General features: G+C 39.0%; 1 protein-coding gene and 1 pseudogene across 2 annotated transcripts in view; both read left to right on the top strand.

Moving 5' to 3' along the window:
• The window catches only part of GALNTL6 (polypeptide N-acetylgalactosaminyltransferase like 6), a 937,179-nt gene that overhangs the window by 60,112 nt on the left and 856,500 nt on the right, over window positions 1-20,567 (top strand). The gene's annotated exons all lie outside the window — the stretch shown is intronic.
• LOC308519926 (large ribosomal subunit protein eL6-like) lies at window positions 5,136-7,577 on the top strand (annotated as a pseudogene). The gene has a single exon. The product of its transcript is annotated as a large ribosomal subunit protein eL6-like (transcript).

Raw genomic sequence — 20,567 nt, 5'->3', positions numbered from 1 at the left:
CAAACCTGCAACCGAGGTAAGTGCCCTTGACTGGGAATTGACCCTTGAATTTTAGGTCCTGGGGCGCACACTCTAACTGATCGAATCATTTCTGATGGACTGCTTTAAGATTATATTCATGGGAGACCCAAAATTATAGTTGTCTTAGTTTGGTGACGTGGAACTTAAGAGACTTTATTTGGGATCTGTTGTTTTATTTTAACACTACTAATATGATTTATTAAAGGTGGTTATTTTTGAAATCCTCACCTGAGGATATGGATATGTTGATTGATTTAAGAAAGAGAGAAAGAAGGACAGGGGAGGAGAGAGAGAGAAAGAGAGAGAGAGAGAAACATCAATTTGTTGCTTCCCATGTGCTCCCCAACCCTGGATGAAACTCACAATATAGTTATGTTCCTTGACTGATAATTGAACCCCTAATCTTATAATCGATCCCCTAATCTTTTTGTTGTAAGGGAGGAAGCTCCAACAAGCTGAGCCACCTGGCCAGAGCCAGGCTTTATTACTTTTCTGCTCCTCACATCTTTCTATGATGTCTTTTTGCTGCTAAATAACTACATTTATCAGCATTAGTATAAAATCCACATTTTGGTTCCACTTCTCCATGTGCTTCTAGCCAGCTACTCCTGTTCCTGAAGCCTTTCCCCTACCTAAGGCCTATTTATTTTATCCTCTGTTGTCAGCTGACAGCAAAAAGTGATAAAAGTGATTTCCTGACACAGCAGATGCTCAATAAATGTGATGGTAAGTGCTTGGTGATCCAATCAGTATGTGTCTCTTAGTATATGCTGCTCATCTCAGTTACACTATTCCTTGTTAGACAATCCAACCTAGCTTGTGATTTCTTGTCTTTCGTAGTCATCCAGGCCATCCCTGTTTTTTCCTCATTATCTTAGATTTTATAGGCAATGCTGCATGCTCTCTTTTTGAACTAGCCAGTGATTTAGACTTTGCTTTAATATTACTACTAAACATGATGGAACACTCCTTTTTTAAAAATTTTTTCACCTGTTTATACCTAAATTGTTTCTGAATTTCAGAACCTTACCTAGGAATGTGGTTTGGAGTCTCACATTCTTTTGCCTGTGGGTTATTTGGAAGACCTCTGAGAACTACCTGAAGTATGGGGAGCATGCTCACCGCTTCAATAATTTATCCACATCTATAAAGGATAGGGATTTCTGCTGAAGGGGACACTGTCTGCTATCTTTATCCATGTGTTCCACACTCCTTCCCTCCCGCCCTTGCCCTTCTTCTCTTCAATTCCCTCTCCCCCTCTTTCTACCGAAAGAGTTTGGGGTTGAAACTAAACCAAGACACATATCGTCATTATATTTTCCCAAATAGCTATTTTAAATGATTCAGATATACACTTACTTCATGTTGATGATGCTCAATATTCCCCCTTGGGTGAAACAGTCTGATGTATATTAAGACTGTCACTAAGAATTGTTCATGTATAATTTATAGTCACAATTAAAAAGCATTTTTAACCACGTGTCACAACAAAGTGACAACTAAATTAGACTGTGATTTACTTTCCCATGTGCTGCCTCTTGATTTAGTGTCACTCTAGAGAAATTGACAAACAGCCGTGTAGAGTTAGACAGGGGTCTTAGTCAAGGTGTTCATTCTCCCTGTGTGAATGAGGGGATAGGGAACTGGTAAACATTTCTAACAGGAATACAATTTAAATTTTGAATATCTAGAACAATGGAAAAGTATCCCTTTCAGTAATCATGATTTTGATAGGCAGAGAAAATGATTTATTCACATTTACGGTATAGTTTCAAATTAAAATGAATAACTGTAGATATCCTCACACACAAATCCCTCTTTTAAATATGAAGAAACCAAAGCTCTTTGATTCAAGGGACAAACTTGGTACTGGATTACCAAAAATAAATTGAAGTGCACACACTGAATTAAACAATTTAATAAAACCTCATTCAAGTGAATTCAAAGGGGCACATTGTCAGACCATGGGGTGACAAAGTTCCAAGGGATTTGTGAGCTTATTTAGGGTGAATCTGCAAAACACTGACTTTTATCTTAGAAATTTCAACAATAAAACAAGGTATATAAAGTAATGGCCAATGATATAAGATATGGGAGTACAATAACTATCCCATAGAGATCATATGACTAGATAGAAAACAATAATATGAGTAGGGAGAAGAAATTGAGAGCAAGAGAGCAATATAAAAATGTTTAAAAGACTTTAAGGTTAATTAACTCGCATCAAAGGTGCCAAGTTTACTCAATATGGGTAGTTTTTTCAACAAATGGTGATTAGAAAACTGATATCCATATGAAAAATAAGGAATCTTACCTTTATCTTACTTATATATAAAAATTAACTTGAAATACATTGTAGAATAAAAAACTATAAAATTTCAAGACACAACAGTGGAAGAATCTTTGTGACATTGGGTTAGACACGATTTCTTTGAAAAAAACATAGACACACAACATAAAAGCAATTAATAAAAGGATTTTACCAGTTAAAATCTATTTTTCTTTGATAATTCACAGTTTAAGAAGTAAAAATGCAAGCCACAGACTAGGAAAACACATTAAAAAATATATGACAAACGACTTATTTCCAATATATAAATAAGACTTAAAACTCAACAATAAGAAGACAGATAACCCAATTAAGAAACTGGAAAGTTTTGAACAGATACTTCACAAAATGATATAGAAAAGCAAATAAACATCTGAAAAGCTGATCACCATCACTATTCATCAGTGAAATGCATTTTGTTTTTATAAATTTTATTTTATTGTTTAAAGTATTATAAATAATAGTACAAATGTCAGCTTTTTTTCTCCATTGACCTTCCTCTGGCCTCCCCTACCCCCAGACACATGCCCTCCTCCTCTCCTCACCCCCCTCCCCCAGTGTCTTGAATCCATTAGTTATGCTTATATGCATACATACAAGGTCCTTTGGTTGATCTCTTACCTCCCCAGCCTTCCCGTTGTAGTCTGACAGTCTGTTCGATGTTTTTCTGCCTCTGTATCTATTTTTGTTCATCAGTTTATAATGGTCTTTATTATCCATTAATGAGTGAGATCATATGGTATTTTTCTTTCACTGACTGGCTTATTTCACTTAGCATAATGCTCAGCCACTGTGGAAAACAGTATGGTGTTTCCTCAAAAATTAAAAATGGAACTGCCATTTGACCCAGTAGTACCACTTCTAGAAATATATCCCAAGAAAACAGAAACACCAATCAGAAGGATATATGCACCCTATGTTCACAGCAGCACAATTTACAATAGCTAAGATTTGGAAACAGCCTAAATGCCCATCAGCAGATGAGTGGATTAGAAAACTGGTACATCTACACAATGGAATACTATGCTGCTGTAAAAAAGAAGGAATCCTTACCATTTGCAATGGCATGGATGGAACTGGAGAGCATTATGCTAAGTGAAATGCATTTTAAATTATAGTAACATATCCACTAGAATTGCTGAAATACAAAGACTTTACTAAGTTCTGGTGACAATGTGGAGAAAATGGTATTCTCATGTTGCTGATAGAAATACAAAGTGAGACAGCCACATTGAAAAATTGTTTAGTACTTAAACATACACTTGCTTTATGATCCAGCAATCCCACTCAAGGTATTCACCCAAGATAAATGAAAACATATATCTACAGAAAGATGTTGTGAATGTCCCTAGGACCATTATTCAGAGTAACTGACAACTAGAGACACAAATAATCGTCAACCATTGAATGATAAGATGTTTTGGTTATATTTATATTATTGAATATTAATCAGCAATAAAAAGGAACAAAGTTTGGTACATGGACAACTTGCAGATTTCTCAAAAGCATTATCCTATGTAAAGTGAGAAGAAGAAAGATTAAATGCTATGTTATCCCAATTGTATGACTTTTTAGAAAAGGCAAACGTATAAGTATAGAAATCAAGTCGATGGTTGTCTGGAGCTGGGTATTTAGAGAGGAAATTGAGTGCAAGATACACAAGGAAATTTTTGGGCTGCTAGAAATGTTCAATATCTTAATTATGATGGTAGTTATATAATATACAGTTACCAAAACTGTTCACTTAAAAGAGGAAATATTAGTGTATGTAACTTATATTATAACTAGAGCCCCGTGCACAGATTCGTGCACCAGTGGGGTCCCGCGGCATAGCCTGTGGGGATTGGGCCAAAACTGGCAGTCCAATGCTGCCTGCCACTCCTGCCGGGCTCTCCTGCTCATCTGGGACCCACTGTGCCTGCTGCAGGCTCATGCCCAGTCAGTTCCGATCAGGAGAGGCTCGCACCATCGCATCAGCGCTCACCAGCCTTGAGCCCTGCATCTGGTGCCCATTGGTCAGCTGACCTGCGCTCCCTCTGTGGGAGCACACTGACCACCAGGGGGCAGCTCCTGCACATCATAGCAACCAGTCAACTGGTTGTTCGGTCATTCCGTCTTTTGGTCGCTTAGACTGTTTTATATATAGATATATCTATAAAAAATAAAAGGAAATTATAAAATAAATATGGCTATTAAGAGAGAAAGTGATTAAATGGGTGCAGAATTTTTTTTCTTCACTGATAAAAGTAATTTATTAGAGCAACTGGAAAGAATGGTACTCATGCTATTCCTAGCCATGTAGAGTTCAGTTATGGAGCTGTTTTGTTGGTTTTTGTTTTTTCAATATGATCTCATTTTGTTGAAACATTTCTGCATTTACCATAATAATTTTAAAGGTTTTCAAATAAAGATATGTTTGACCTTAAAATATTACTAACAATGAATTGGCATCATGTACTTAGCTCTGAAATAAATGCATTCTTTCAGAATCTGTTCTGCACAACAGTCAAAATAGTACCAGTTTGAACTTTGTATCAGCTGTGCATATGTGTATATATATAAATAACTGACAGCAGTATTATTAGTAAAGTGTTCTTGAATAACTGTTTTATGTTCAGGAACCTGTCGTAGTACAAAGAGGGCAAGCAATTAAGTCTCAATATACTTTTTTTAAGTCAAACAGTATAAATACAGTGACTATATTTAAATAATTTATATTATTTTAATTTCTGATATTTTACGAAAGCAAATTGTATATTTTTTATTACTGGTATTTAAATATTTGAAATAAATATATTTTCATTTCATGATGAACACATGTTCAATCATTTAAGAAATGAATGATGTTTCAGTAGATTACACATCTCTTGAAACTGAATTCAAAGGTAATTATCAGTGAAAAGTGACTCTTTTTATTACCCACAGCATTAGATACTAGTAAGAGTTGCCAACCTTAGTTACTCCTACAACTGGAAGCATTTTTAAAACATGTTTCTGTCCTTACTCAACTTTTAAATCTTTTGGTTACATTATGGCTCTGTGTATTTATGGAGTTTTTCTTGTATCAGTGAACCAAAAACCCTACTTTCTATCAAAGAAGCTATGGGTCTGGAAATAAAATTAGAAAACTAATAAAAGTGGAGATGTCAGGGCTCTTGCCATTTTCATAGCAGCAGGAAAATCCTTTATTTGATGTATCATAGTCTAGTACTGCTGTTATGAAAATAGATAACAAAATTTATATTACAAATTCCATTTTGAGAAAACATAGCTTAGACACATTTTTTTAAATTCACCAGTTAGAAATTAGCACATCAGGCTCTATTCATGTAATTAAGTCACATATTTGTGCATTACATACACACAGAGTAAAGAGGAAACATGGAATGTGAGGAATTTAAATTTGAGAACTCTATTATTCAGATAACATCTGCTAATATTTAGACATCGTCATATTCCAAAACTCAAAAAACCCATTATGAAAATATGAACAATTTATGCTAAATTCGTTTCATTTATTGCACCATCTTCATTAAGATAATTATTTTGAGTAAATTTATTTTCCATAGAATTGCTTCAAGAATTTCTCTTCTCTCTCTTTACAAAAACTATTTTCTTCCACATCCCTATTCCTTCTTATGTTTTCATTATTTGATAAGGCAATGCCTGCTCTTGTCCCATGGATGCTTAAGTAGACCAGAAGGACCACTTAATTCTTGGACTAGTCCTCTGAATGTATAAGGTATTTCTATAACCTTATTGGGCTAAATGAAGGTTATGGAATATAGTGTCACCATAACATTATTGAATGAGTTGAATATTTTCATTCCTCCAACCAAATACTTATGTAAGAGAATTCTATAATAAAAAAGGAATGCAGTTTATCATTTGAGTTTAGTTTGAAGTGCACTGTCCATGCTCAGAAGTTTCTTCACGCATACGTAATACCTGCTAAAACTTTCACTTACTGAAAACTATTCCTCAAGTCTCATGCTAGGTGCTATTCTAAAACATTTAACACAGATTTTCTTTTTTGAGATATAGGACCTATGTATGAAAATAATTAGGTTATTATTAGAGTTCTTTTTCCCATCTTGCAAGATGGTGGGTGAAAAGACTGAGAAGCCGGATACTAAGGAGAAGAGACCTGAAGCCAAGAAGAAGGCTGATGCTGGCGGCAGGGTTAAGGCACCTAAGAAGGGGAAGCCCCACTGCAGCCAAAACCCAGTCCTCATCCAAGGAATTGGCAGGTATTCCCAATCGGCTATGTATTCGCAAAAGGCCGTGTACAAGAGGAAGTATTTGGCAGCTAAAGCCAGGATTGAAAAGAAAAAGAAGAAGAAAGTTCTTGCTACTGTCACAAAACCAGTTGGTGGCGACAAGAATGGCGGTACCTGAGTGGTTAAACTCGCAAAATGCCTAGATATTATCTTACTGAAGATGTGCCTCGAAAGCTGCTGAGCCAGGCAAGAAACCCTTCAGTGAGCATGTGAGGAGATTGCGGGCCAGCATCACTCCTGGGACCATTCTGATCATCCTCACTGGGCGCCACAGAGGCAAGAGGGTGGTTTTCCTGAAGCAGCCGAGCAGTGGCTTGCTACTTGTGACTGGACTTCTGTCCCTCAATCGAGTGCCTCTTTGGAGAACATACCAGAAATTTGTCATCACCACCTCCACCAAAATTGATACCAGTGGTGTGAAAATCCCCAAACATCTCACTGATGTTTACTTCAAGAAGAAGCTGTGCAAGCCCAGACACCAGGAAGGTGAGAAGTTCAACACAGAGAAAGAGAAATACGAGATTACAGAACAGCTCAAGGTTGACCAGAAAGTTGTGGACTCACAAATTCTGCCAAAAATCAAAGCTGTTCCTCAGCTCCAGGGCTACCTTCGCTCTCACCAATGGACTTTATCCTCACAAACTTGTGTTTTGAATTTCTTATAAGAATCCGATTAAATAACTGATATGTTAAAAAAAAAAAAAAAAGGTAAATACACCCTTTGGTTATACAAGCAAATAATCATTTGAGACTGGAAATTACAAAAAGTCTAGGAGCTTCAAAATATAGGAAGACTATCACATGGTAAGATGATCTCATATGAATTTCATGTATTATATGATTTTTAAAAGGACTAATGATTAAAAGATTTGAATATGTTTTCAAAAGTATGAACTTGATTAAAGAGATAATAAAATAGGATTGCATTTAATAACAAGGAATGTGAAATAATGGAACAGGATTTCAGAGAACAAAATGTCTGGAATAGGCTATAAAGATCAAAACAAAACAAAGGAAAGATAGAGGAATTCTGAGACATTATTGTTTGAGAGTGCTATAACAATAGGTTGGCAATTATGGCTTAAATTTGGGCCAAGAGAATAACAACAACAACAAAAATTGGGGAACTAGTGATCGTACTGGGCCTACTAACAAGTGCTAGTATTCATCCTGCTTAAACCAACATATCCCACACCTTGTAGACTATATTTAGGAAAGCTGGGAAGAAGAGATAGGCAATGAAATTCTGTGGACAGGAAACTGCCAGATGCAGGAACAGGGGGCAAAAGCTAAGAAAAAGGGTTGGAGTCCGGTGTGTCATGGAGCTGGGAATTGTTGGCCTTGACCAAGGCCTTCTGAAGAATGCACGTATACTCCTCCAGGGCCATTAACTGGATTTCCTCCTCAAAAGAACATCTGTACCCTGAGAAGCTTGCCAGAGTATCCATTAAACCAGCAGAGAGATGATACAAACTGAAGTTAATTACAGAAATACTTTTCTTTCTTTCTTTCCCATGACCCCTCCAATATAATCAGAGCTGTTATTCCTGGAGAATAGAGAAGAGCAGTGGGTAGCTGAGGACCAGATCCCATACATCTCTTATTGAATTTTTCAGATGCTAGAGTGGGAGACCACAGAATAAACGGACTACTTCAGATCTCTGGAGCTCCAAACCTAATCAATGATGGTGGAGACGGTCCTCCTTAAATTAGAATTTATTTTGCAATTCTAAACTGGTATACATCTGAGATATTTAAGATATCTGCAAACTAGCAGAGAAGAGAGATTTGAGGTAACAATATGGAAATTATGTTTGGGAAGAAGAAAGTTAATATTGTCCAACACAAAGTTTTATAGTCTTTAACAAAATTATTACTCTTGGGGTGGGTTGGGAGGGGGGTGCGGGGGGAGATCCAAGTGCATGGATGGATTTTGAATATAGAATAGAGCACAACTGAAACATGCTGACAAATTTATCATTATTGCTCTCTAAGATTGTCTTGCTATAGAATAATTAGACAGGTAAAAGAGAAATGATCAGTTCAATTTTAAGTTTGAAGACATGGAGTGAACTTCAGGGGCAGTGTTATACAGACAGCAGGAAATATATAAATCAAAACAGAGAGGTCTTGGCTGGAGATCTAGTTTCCATGGTCTAAGAAGCTAAAGAAGACTGAGCAATGTGAGGTAAAAAATACAGAGAATGATAAGGAATGTGTGTGTGTGTGTGTATGTGTGAACACTTTCTTTTTTTTAAGATATATTTTTATTTATTTCAGAGAGAAAGGAAGGGGAGGGAGGGAGGGAGGGAGGGAGGGAGGGAGGGAGAGAGAGAGAGAGAGAGAGAGAGAGAGAGAGAGAGAGAGAGAGAAGGAGAGAGGAGGAGGAGGAGGAGGAGGAGGAGGAGAAGAAGAAGAAGAAGAAGAAGAAGAAGAAGAAGAAGAAGAAGAAGAAGAAGAAGAAGAGGAGGAGGAGGAGGAGGAGGAGGAGGAGGAGGAGGAGGAGGAGGAGGAGGAGGAGGAGGAAGAAGAAGAAAAACATCAATGATGAGGCATAATCATTGATTGGCTTCCTCCTATATACCCCCCAATGGGGACCGAGCCCACAAACCAGGCATATACCCTGGCAGGGAGTTGAACCATGACCTCATGGTCCACAGGTCGATGCTCAACCACTGAGCATCACCAGCCAGACAAGAGCCCTTTATTATTCAGGAGACAAAAAATAGAGGCATATGGGAGGGCATATTATCACAGATAATAAGTGGAAAGTGTTACAAATTCAGGTGTCTATAAATTTGGGAGTGCAGTAAAAGTCAAGAAGAATGATGAATGCTGGATTTTGTCACCTTGAAGAGTGGCTTCATTATATGAAGGAGACAAGAATCAACATTGATGATTTGATGACTGGTGAGGACATGCAGTAATTTCATCGAGGAGGTTGAATCTGAAAGCAAGAATAAATAACTAGAGTGTTTTGAAGGGACTCAAGAATCAAAACAGATGATGTGTGGTGAGAGTGAAATGAAACAGACAAGCTGGCAGCTGCAGTTATAGCAACTGAGCAAAGACGTTACAAGGAATAGAAGTAGGCAGGTTGGTCATTGAAGGGCCAAGAGGAAACTATAGGATATAAGCTTTTAGTTCCAGCATATACTCCATTATAGGACTACTAGAGGCCCAATGTGCAAAATTTGCAAAAGAGTAGGCCCTCACAGCCATGGCTGCCTTGGCCCTCGCAGCCCCAGCTTCGTCTGGAAGGTCTTCCGGATGGTTGTGCCGCTGTTTGGCTGTTCGGTTGATTTGCATATTATGCTTTTATAGACTAGAGGCCCGGTGCACAAAAATTTGTGCACTTAGGAGGGTCCCTCAGCCTGGCCTGTGCCCTCTCGCAATATGGGACCCCTCAGCGAATGACCACCTGCTGACTTAGGCCCGCTCCCCAAAGGATTGGGCCTAAGCTTGCAGTCAGACATCTTTCTGGCAGCCCAGAAGCCCTTGGGGGATGGCCAATTGCCAGCGGGGAGCAGGCCTAGCTGCAGTCGGACATCCTTAGCACTGCTGAGGAGGTTGGAGAGGCTCCCACCACCATCGCTGTACTGGAAGATGTGAGTCTGGCTTGTGGCTGAGCAGAGCTCCCCCTGTGGGAGTGCATTGACCACCAGGGTGCAGCTCTTGCATTGAGCGTGGTCAGTGTGTGTCATAGTGACCAGTGATTCCCAGTCGCTCTGCTGTTAGGGTCAATTTGCATATTACCCTTTTATTATATAGTATAGAGGTCTGGTACACGGGTGGGGGCTGGCTGGTTTGCCCTGAAGGGTGTCCTGGATCAGGGTGGGGGTCCCGCTGGGGTGCGTGGCCAGCCTGGGTGAGGGACTGAGGGCTGTTTTCAGGCTGGCCACACCCCCTTCAGGGAGGGGGGTCCTGCTGGGGTTCCTGGCCAGCCTGGGTGAGTGGCTGATGGCTGTTTGCAGGCTGGCTACAGCCCTGTCAGGGGGGTCACCCCTGGAGTGCCTGGCCAGCTTGGGTGAGGGGGGTGAGGGGCTGATGTCTGTTTGCAGGCTGGCCAAGCCCCCCAGCGGGGACCCTTACCCCATGAGGGTATGGCCATCCTGGGTGAGGGGCTGATGGCTGTTGCAGGCTGGCCACAGCCCCCAGCCACCCAGGCTCCCAGTGGAGGCTGGCTGGAAGCAGGTATCTGGGATTTATTTAACTTCTATAATTGAAACTTTGTTGCCTTTTGCAGAGGCCACAGCTGCCCGGGCAGGCAGGAAGCTTGGCTTCCTCCATCGCTGGGGCAACCAAACCTCCTGCTTGCTCCACCTCCGTGGCTGTGGCTGCCATCTTGGTTGGGTTAATTTGCATATAGTACCTCTGATTGGCTGATGGGCATGGCTTGGGCATAGCGAAGGTACGGTCAATTAGCATCTTTGTCTTTTATTAGTGTAGATTATTCAGAAGTGCTGCAGCAGGAAAGGCATGGATAATATGACTAATCTAGAAGTGTTCATGAATTTGGTTATTTTATTTTAATTATTTTTTTATACTTTATTTTATTTAAAATAAATTTTTACAGTGTAGATTTTATTTTAAATTTTTTTTATTGATTAAGGTATTATAAATGTGTCTTTATCCACCCATTGTCCCCTCATCTCCCCAGTCTTGCCCTCACCCTCACCCCCTGTTGTCTACATCCATCACTATGCTTATATGCATGCATACAAGTCCTTTGGTTGATCTCTACCCCTTACCCCCACCCTCCACCACCTTCTCTCTGAGGTTTGAACATCTGATCTATGCTTCTCTGTCTAGAGATCTGTTTTTGTTCATTGGTTTATGTTGTTCATTATAGTCCACAAATGAGTGGGATCATGTGATATTTATCTTTCTCTGACTGACTTATTTCACTTAGCATAATGCTTTCCAGCTCCATCCAGCTGTTGCAAATGATAGAAGTTCCTTCGTTTTTACTGCAGCATAGTATTCCATTGCATAGATGTGGCAAGGTTTTTTAATCCACTCATCTGCTGATGGGCACTTATGCATGCATACAAGTTCATTGGTTGATCTCTTACTCCCTCCCCCCTCCTGCCTTCCCTCTGAAGTTTGATGATCTGTTCAGTGCTTATCTGTTTCTGGATCTATTTTTGTTCATCAGTTTATGTAATTCAGTATATTCCACAAATGAGTGAGATCATGTGATATTTATCTTTCCCCAAGTGGCTTATTTTGCTTAGCTTAATGCTCTCCATATCCATCCATGCTGTTGGGAATGGTAAGAGTTCTTTCTTTTTTATAGCAGGGTAGAATTCCATTGTGTAGATGTACCACTGTTTTTCAATCCACTCCTATGCTGATGGGCGCTTACGCTGTTTCCAAATCTTAGCTATTGTGAATTGTGCTGCTATGAACATAAGGTTGCATATGTCCTTTCAGATTAGTGTTTCTGATTTCTTGGGATATAGTCCTAGAAGTGGGATTACTAGACCAAATGGGAGTTCCATTTTTAATTTTTTGAGGAAACTCCATACTCTTTTCCACAGTGGTTGCACCAGTCTGCATTCCCACCAGCGGTACACAAGAGTTCATTTTCCCTACATCCTGGCCAGCACTTGCCATTTGTTGATTTGTTGATGATAGCCATTCTGACAGGTGTGGGATGGCATCTCATTGTCGTTTTGATTTGCATCTCTCAGATGATTAGTGATTTTGAGCATGTTTTCATATGTCTCTTGGCCTTCTCTGTCCATTTTCAAAAAGTGTCTATTTAGGTCCTTTGCCCATTTTTTTATTGGATTGTTTATCTTATTTTTGTTGAGATGTATGGGTTCCTTATAAATATTGGAGATTAGGCCACTATCTGATATAACATTGGAAAATATGTTCTCCCATGCAGTGTGCTTTCTTGTTATTTTGTTGATGGTTTCTTTTGCTCTTCAGAAGCTTTTTATTTTGATGTAGTCCCTTTTGTTTATTTTCTCCTTCGTTTCCATTGCCCAAAGAGCTATATCAGTAAAGATATTGCTACAACATTTGTTTGATATTTTGCTGCCTATGGATTCTTCCAAGATTTTTATGGTTTCCCATTTTAGATTTAAGGCCTTTATCCGTTTTGAGTTTATTTTTTGTATAAGGTGTAAGTTGATGGTCTAGTTCCATTTTTTGGAATGTATCTGTCCAATTTTCCCAACACCATTTATTGAAGAGACTGTCTTGACTCCATTGTATGTTCTTGCCTCCTTTGTCAAATATTAATTGAGCATAATGACTTGAGTCGATTTATGGGTTCTCTGTTCTGTTTCATTGGTCTATATGTCTGTTCTTGAGCCAGTACCAGGCAGTTTTGAGAACAGTGGCTTTGTAATATAGCTTGATAGCTGGTATTCTGATCCTTCCAACTTTTTTCTTTTTTCTCAAAATTGGTGCTGCTATTTGGGGTCTTTTTTTCATTCCATATGAATTTTTGGAGAGGTTGTTCTAGGTCTGTGAAATATGCTATCGGTATTTTAATGGGGAGTGCATTACATCTATAGATTGCTTTAGGTAGTATGGACATTTTAACGGTGTTGATTCTACCAATCCATGAGAATGATATATTCTTCCATTTGTTTATGTCTTCCTCTATCTATTTTTTTAATGTCTTGTAGTTTTCTGAGTTCATGTCTTTTACCTCCTTAGTTAAATTTATTCCTAGGTATCTTAATTTTTTGCTGCGATGGTAAATGGGATTATCTTTTTAGTTTCTCTTTCTATGAGTGCATTATTGGCGTATAAAAAAGCCATAGATTTCTGGGTCTTAATTTTGTATCCTGCTACATTGCCGAATTCATTTATTGAGTCTAGTAGGTTTTTGATGGAGTCTTTAGGGTTTTCTATGTACAATATCATATCATCTGTAAACAATGACAGTTTTACTTCTTCTTTTCCAAATTGGATGCCTTTTATTTCTTCTTGTCTGATCACTTTGGCTAGAACTTCCAGTGCTATTTCAAACAGGAGTGGTGAGAGTAGGCATTTCTGTCTTGTTCCTAGTCTTAGGGAAAATGGTTTTAGTTTTTGCCCATTGAGTATGATGTTGGCTGTGCGTTTGTCATATATGGCTTTTATTATGCTGAGGTATGATCCCTCTATTCCCAGTTTGTTGAGAGTTTTTATCTAGAAAGGGTGTTGGATTTTTTCAAATGCTTTTTCTGCATTGATTTATATGATTATGGGATTTGTGTCTCTCTATTTGTTTATGTGATGTATCATGTTTATTGATTTGTGGATATTGTACCATCCTTGCATCCCTGGAATAAATCCCACTTGGTCATTTTATATGATCTTTCTAATGTAATGCTGGACCCGATTTGCTAGGATTCTCTTGAGGATTTTAGCATCTATGTTCATTAGAGATATTGGCTTGTAATTCTCTTTTTTGTAGTGTCTTTATCTGGTATTGGAATTAGGGTAATGCTGGCTTCATTGAAAGAGCTTGGAAGTGTTCCTTCCTCTTGAAATTTTTGGAATAGTTTGAGGAAGATAGGTTTTAGTTCTTCTTTGAATGATTGTTAAAAAGTCCTCTATGGAGCCATCTGGCACAGGGCTTTTGTCTGCTGGAAGTTTTTTTATTACTGCTTCAATTTCCTCCATTGTTATCGGCCTGTTCATATTTTTGTATTCTTCCTGGTTGAGTTTTGGAATGTCATATTATTCTAGGAATACTTCCATTTCTTCTAGGTTGACCAGTTTGTTGGAATAGAGTTGTTTATTGTATGTTTTTACAATTCTTTGTATTTTTGTGAGTCCTGTTGTTATTCTGCCTCTTTCATTTCTGATTTTATTTGTTTGGGTCCTCTCTCTTTGTTTCTCAGTAGCCTGGCTAGAGGTTCAACAATATTGTTTATCCTTTCAAAGAACCAGCTCTTGGTTTTATTGATCTTTTGTATTGTTGGGGTTTTTTTCTCTATGTCCTTTATTTCTTCTATGATCTTTATTATTTCCTTCTTTCTGCTCACTCTGGGCTTTTCTTGTTGCTCTCTTTCTCATTCTTTTAAGTTGTAGAGTTAGATAATTTATTACCAGTATTTCTTGTTTTTTGAGGTAGCTCTATAATGCTATGAACTTTCTTCTCAGGACTGCTTTCACTGTGTCCCATAGATATTGAATTGTTGTGTTTTCATTATCATTTGTTTACAGGATGTTTTTTTATTTCCTCTTTTATATCTTTGGTAACTCAATCATCCTATATAATAAAAGCCCAGTGACTGTTACAGCGTAACAACCAGAATGACTACCAGCCAGACGACCACCCAGTATCTATGACGAGCACTGACCCAGACCTTGCTGTCATTGCCCTGACAGCCCAAAATCCTGTTCACCCGCACGCTGAATCCTGACAGGAGGGAGGAGGGAGCCGGATGCCCACATTCCAAACCCTGACAACAGGGAGGCAGGAGCCCTATTTCTCTCGGAATCGGCCAATCCCATTCACCCACACCCTGTACCCTGACAGGAGGGAGGAGGGAGTTGGATACCTGCACTCCGGACCCTGATGGCAGGGAGGTGGGAGCCCCATTCCTCGCAGGACCAGCTGTTGGTCAGCTTGCTGTCCACACCCTGACAGCCCAGATTCCTGTTCACCCGCACCCTGAACCGTGTTTGAGTGTGCTTCTGATGTAGACAATTTATGTAATGGGAATAAATATCATTTTATTGAAGATTTTTTAAAAATTACATTAAAGAGAAGGTGCCTGTGTGAAGTGTGACATGCATGCCCTTAATGAAATTCAAGAAGTATTCACGTTGCATGGAATGAAATGTTCACATTTCAGTCTTCCAGACTATCATACGAGTGACAACTGGTAGAGGTTTTCATAAATTCTCTGAATGATGAACAGTTGGCAGCCTTTCAGACTATAACTTCTGCCATCGAAGATCAAACTGCACACCCCAAATGCTTTTTCTTGGATGGTCCAGGCAGTAGTGGAAAAATATATCTTTATAAAGTTTTAATACATTATATTAGAGGTCATGGTGGTACTGTTTTACCCACAGTGTCTTTCGGAATTGCTGCAAATTTACTTCTTGGTGGAAGAACCTTTTATTCTCAATATAAATTACCAATTCCATTAAATGAAACTTAAATTTCTAGACTCAATATAAAGAATGAGGTTGCTAAAACCATTAAAAAGGCCCAACTTCTCATTATTGATGAATGCACAATGGCGTCCAGTCATGCTATAAATGCCATAGATAGATTACTAAGAGAAATTATGGTGGGAAAGTTCTTCTTCTTGGAAGGGATTTTTGACAATGTCTCAGTGTTGTGCCACATGCTATGTGTTCAGTCATAGTTCAAGTGAGTTTAAAGTACTGTAGTGTTTGGGGATGTTTCAGAAAATTGTCTCTTAAAACAAATATGAGATCAGAGGATTCTGTTTCTAGTTAATGGTTAGTAAAACTTGGAGATGGAAAACTTGATAGCAGTTTTTATTTAGGAATGAATATTATTGAAACCCCCAGTGAAATGATTTGTAATGGATCTATTATTGAAGCTATCTTTGGAACTAGTATATCTATAGATAATATTAAAAATATATCTAAACGTGCAATTCTTTGTCCTAAAAATGAGCACATTCATAAATTAAATGAAGAAATTTTGGATATACTCGATGGAGATTTTCACACCTATTTGAGTGATGATTCCATCGATTCAACGGATGATGCCGAAAAGGAAAATTTTCCCATCGAATTTCTTAATACTTTTACTCCTTCAGGAATGCCATGTCATAAATTAAAATTGAAAGTAGGTGCAATCATCATGCTACTGAGAAATATCAACAGTAAATGGGGTCTTTGTAATGATTCTAGATTTGTTATCAAAGCTAAAGTATTAACAGGATCTGTGGAAGGAGAGGTTGTTCTGATTCTAAGAATTGATTTGTCCCTGTCTGACTCTGGCCTCCCATTTAAATTAATTCAAAGACAGTTTCCCGTGATGCCAGCATTTGCAATGACAATTAATAAATCACAAGGACAAACTCTAGAGAGAGTAGAAATATTCTTACCTGAACCCATTTTTGGACATGGTCAGTTATATGTTGCTTTCTCTCGAGTTCAAAGAGTGTGTGACATTAAAGTTAAAGTTGTAAATACTTCATCACAAGAGAAATTAGTCAAGCACTCTGAAAATGTTTTTACTCCTAATATAGTATACAGGGAGATATTAGAATATGTTTAATCAATTTATTAGTCATTGTTTGTATCAATGTTGTTTTTATATCATGTTTTTGTTGTTATATCATGTTAATATTGTTTATTTATTAATAAATTTATATATTATTTTCATATACATTTTACTAATTTTCTTTAATCTCTGAAACTTCTATTATAGAGAAATGGCAAATAGTGATATTAAAATATTTTTTTCTAATTAATTCCCTTTCAGTATGCACGAATTCGTGCACCAGTCTGCTAGTTGTTTAATAATATGCTATTTACCTGCAAGTGTTTGGATTTTTTAAAAATTATTTTTATTGTAGTTTATTTCTAATAGTATGCCACTCTGATTTGAGAAGATGCTTGATATGATTTCAGTCTTCTTGAATTTGAGAAACTTTGCCTGTGTCCCAATATGTGGTCTATCTTTGAAAATGGCCCATGTGCACTTGAGAAGAATGTATATTCTGAAGCTTTGGAGTGAAATGTTCTGAAAATGTTGATTAAGTCCATCTGATCTAGTGTGTCATTTAGGATTGCTATTTTTTTGCTGATTTTTTGTTTAAAGTATTTATTCAGTGATGTCAATGGGGTATTAAAGTCCTCTACTATGATTGTATTGCTGTTGATCTCTCCCTTGCTATCTTCCAGAAGTTTTTTTATTTATTTGGGTGTTCCTCCATTGGGTTCATATATGTGTACCTGAGTTATATCTTCTTGTTGTATTGATCCCTTTACTATGATTAAGTGGCCTTCCTTATCTCTTGCTATGGTCTTCACTTTGAGGTCTATTTTGTCATATATAAGTATTGCTATCCCAGCTTTTTTTTCCATTTCCATTTGCCTAAAAGATATTTTTTCCATCCCTTCACTTTCAGTCTGTGTGAGTCCCTTGTTCTGAGGTGGATTTCTGGTAGACAGCATATATATGGGTCATGTTTTCTTATCCATTCAGCCACTCTATTTCTTTTGGTTAGAGGATTTAGTACATTTACATTTAATTTTATTACTGACTAGAGGCCCAGTGCACAAAATTCGTGCCCGGGGGTGTTGTCCCTTAGCCTAGCCTGCACACTCTCCAATCAGGGACCCCTAGGGGGTTGTCCGACTGCTGGTTTAGGTGATCTGCTCTGAGTTTTCTCCCCTTCTTCCACGAATCTGGTCCATCAGTTGTCTGCTTCAGATGTGTCAATTAGCATATTCCCTCTTTATTAGATAGAATAGGTACTTGTTTGTAGCCATTTCTGTTCTTTATGCCTGTGTTCCTTTTTCCCTTTTTATTCCTTCTTTTTTTAAAATATATTTTATTGATTTTTTACAGAGAGGAAGGGAGAGAGATAGAGAGTCAGAAACATCGATGAGAGAGAAACATCGACCAGCTGCCTCCTGCACATCCCCCACCGGGGATGTGCCCGCAACCCAGGTACATGCCCTTGACCGGAATCGAACCTGGGACCCTTCAGTCCGCAGGCCGACGCTCTATCCACTGAGCCAAACCAGTTTCGGCTTTATTCCTTCTTGTTACAATAGTCCCTTTAGCATGTCTTGCATTGTTGGCTTGTTAGTGATAAACTCCCTTAGCCTTTTTTTGTCTGCAAAGCTCCTGATTTCACCTTTAATTTTCAATGATAGCCTTGCTGGGTAGAGTATTCTTGGATTCAGTCTCTTGCTTTGCATCACTCTGTATACTTCATTCCATTCCCTTCCGGCCTGCTGTGTTTCTGATGAGAAACCATTTGATAATCTAATGGGAGATCCTTTGTAGGTAAGTCTCTGTCTTTCTCTTGCAACCTTTAAGATACTCTCTTTGTCGTTAATATTTGCCATTGTAATTATGACATATCCTGGTGTGGGTCTTTTTGTGTTCATCTTTTTTGGGACTCTCTGTGTTGTGTGACCTTTTTCTTCCCCAAATCAGGGAAGTTTTTTGTCATTATTCCTTCAAATAATTTTTCTAAAGCTTGCTCCTCTTCTTTTCCTTCTGGCATCCCTATTATACATATTTAACTTCATTTTATGTCATCCCAAAGATCCCTTAGGCTCTCCTCCTACTTCCTAATTTTTTTTCAATTGCTCTTCAGATTGAGTGTGTTTTTCTGCACTCTTTTGTAACTCATCAGTTCAGCCCTCCACTTCTTCTAGTGGACTATTGAAACCTTACATCATGTCTTTTTTTTTTTATTGTAGCTATATCATTTTTTATTTCCTCTTGATTTGTACATAAGTTGCTGATTTTCTTATCCATCTAGTTTATGAACTGTATGACCCTTACTCTGAATTATTTTTTGTGACTTACTGCATGCCTCTGTTTCATTTCATTCCTTTGTGAGGGGTTTCCCTCCTTTTCTTTTGAATGGGGGTTGTTTGTTTGACTCCCCGTTTTCCTGTCTCTTTCTGACCCTGGGCACCCTGCTTGGGTTTTAAGAGGTTGAAGACCCTATCAGGGCAATGGTACAGAAATCATTAGCCTATAGGCTGGATCTGCCTTGAGTCTCAAGCCTTTATTGTTTCTGCTCTGAGTTTTATCGCCTTCTTCCACGGATCTGGTTCATCAGTTGTCTGCTTCAGATGCTTGGGATGTTGGGAGCACATGCACAGTTCCTTTGATGTGCAATTCCCTGTGAGGACCCAGAGACCTCTGGCATGCAATTTTCTGTGCAGCCCCAGCACCCTTGGCAGGGTGGCACCCTAGGTCCCTCTGGCAGCTCACTTGCAGCGTGATCCTGTGGTCCCTGGCTGGGCACACAGGCTTGCTCTAGGTTGCCCCGAGAGTACTTTCCTATTGCCTGGAGTGAGGCGTGTGCTGGATTGCTCTGGCTCCTGCAAGGCTGTCCCAGGGCCCGGGGAGAAGTGGCTGTATGTTGCTCTGGGTTTCACAGTCCCTGCTGGGTTGCTCCAGTTCACCCATCCTCAGTGTGGAACGAGGACAAGTTGCCCTGGGTCACTCAGTCCATACTCTCCTGTCACCCAGAGTGAGGTGTCCATTGGGTTGCTCTGTATGGCCCCTGAAGGACTTCCCGGGAGCTAGGGTGGAGCGGGCGTGGGTTGCTCTGGGTTACACAATCAGAGCACCCCAGTGGCATGCTCTGGGTTGCTCCTGGTTGCCCTGGCAGCAGGTCCCAGTGCTGGGGGTTGAGTGGGTGTTGGGTGGCTTCTGGTCAGGCTAGCAGCACGGTTCTGTGGTCTGGGGCAGGGTGGCGTACAGAGTTCTCCCTGGCTTGCACTCAATGAGAGGTCTGGGATCCTATGACACTGAGTCCCAGTGGACTAGTAAGCAGGCCTGGTGAGGGAGCTCTCTGGTGGTGCACGCTCCCTGCAGATGTCTGGGAGACTGCCAGGAGGTACTGCGCCACTTACTGCTGGGGCACAGTGGTGATTCTATGCGGATTATGGCTGGCAAGCTGTGTTCTCAATGCATCCGCTGCCCTTCCTTATTGAAATTGTCTCCTCAGCTATGTCTAATTTGTTAATTTGGGGTGGATGTTCTCCGATTTAGTTGCTCTTCTGGCCTGGCCCTAGGAGAAGGTGCATGACACTGCTGCCTATTTAGCTGCCATTTTCTCTTCCTCTTCAAATTAGGTTATTTTAGAGGAACACAAAAGGGAAAGGACACCTAACATATGATATATAAGATAGTTTTAAAATAATTGCCTCTGGCACCTTATGATATATATATATATATATATGTATGTATATATATATATATATATATATATATATATATATATTAACCATTT

The sequence above is a fragment of the Myotis nattereri genome (genome assembly GCF_964212035.1).
Source record: "Myotis nattereri genome assembly, chromosome: 5".
Classification (NCBI taxonomy): Eukaryota; Metazoa; Chordata; class Mammalia; order Chiroptera; family Vespertilionidae; genus Myotis; species Myotis nattereri.
Note: the sequence above shows the minus strand (reverse complement) of the source record. Positions and strands in the feature narration are given on the sequence as shown.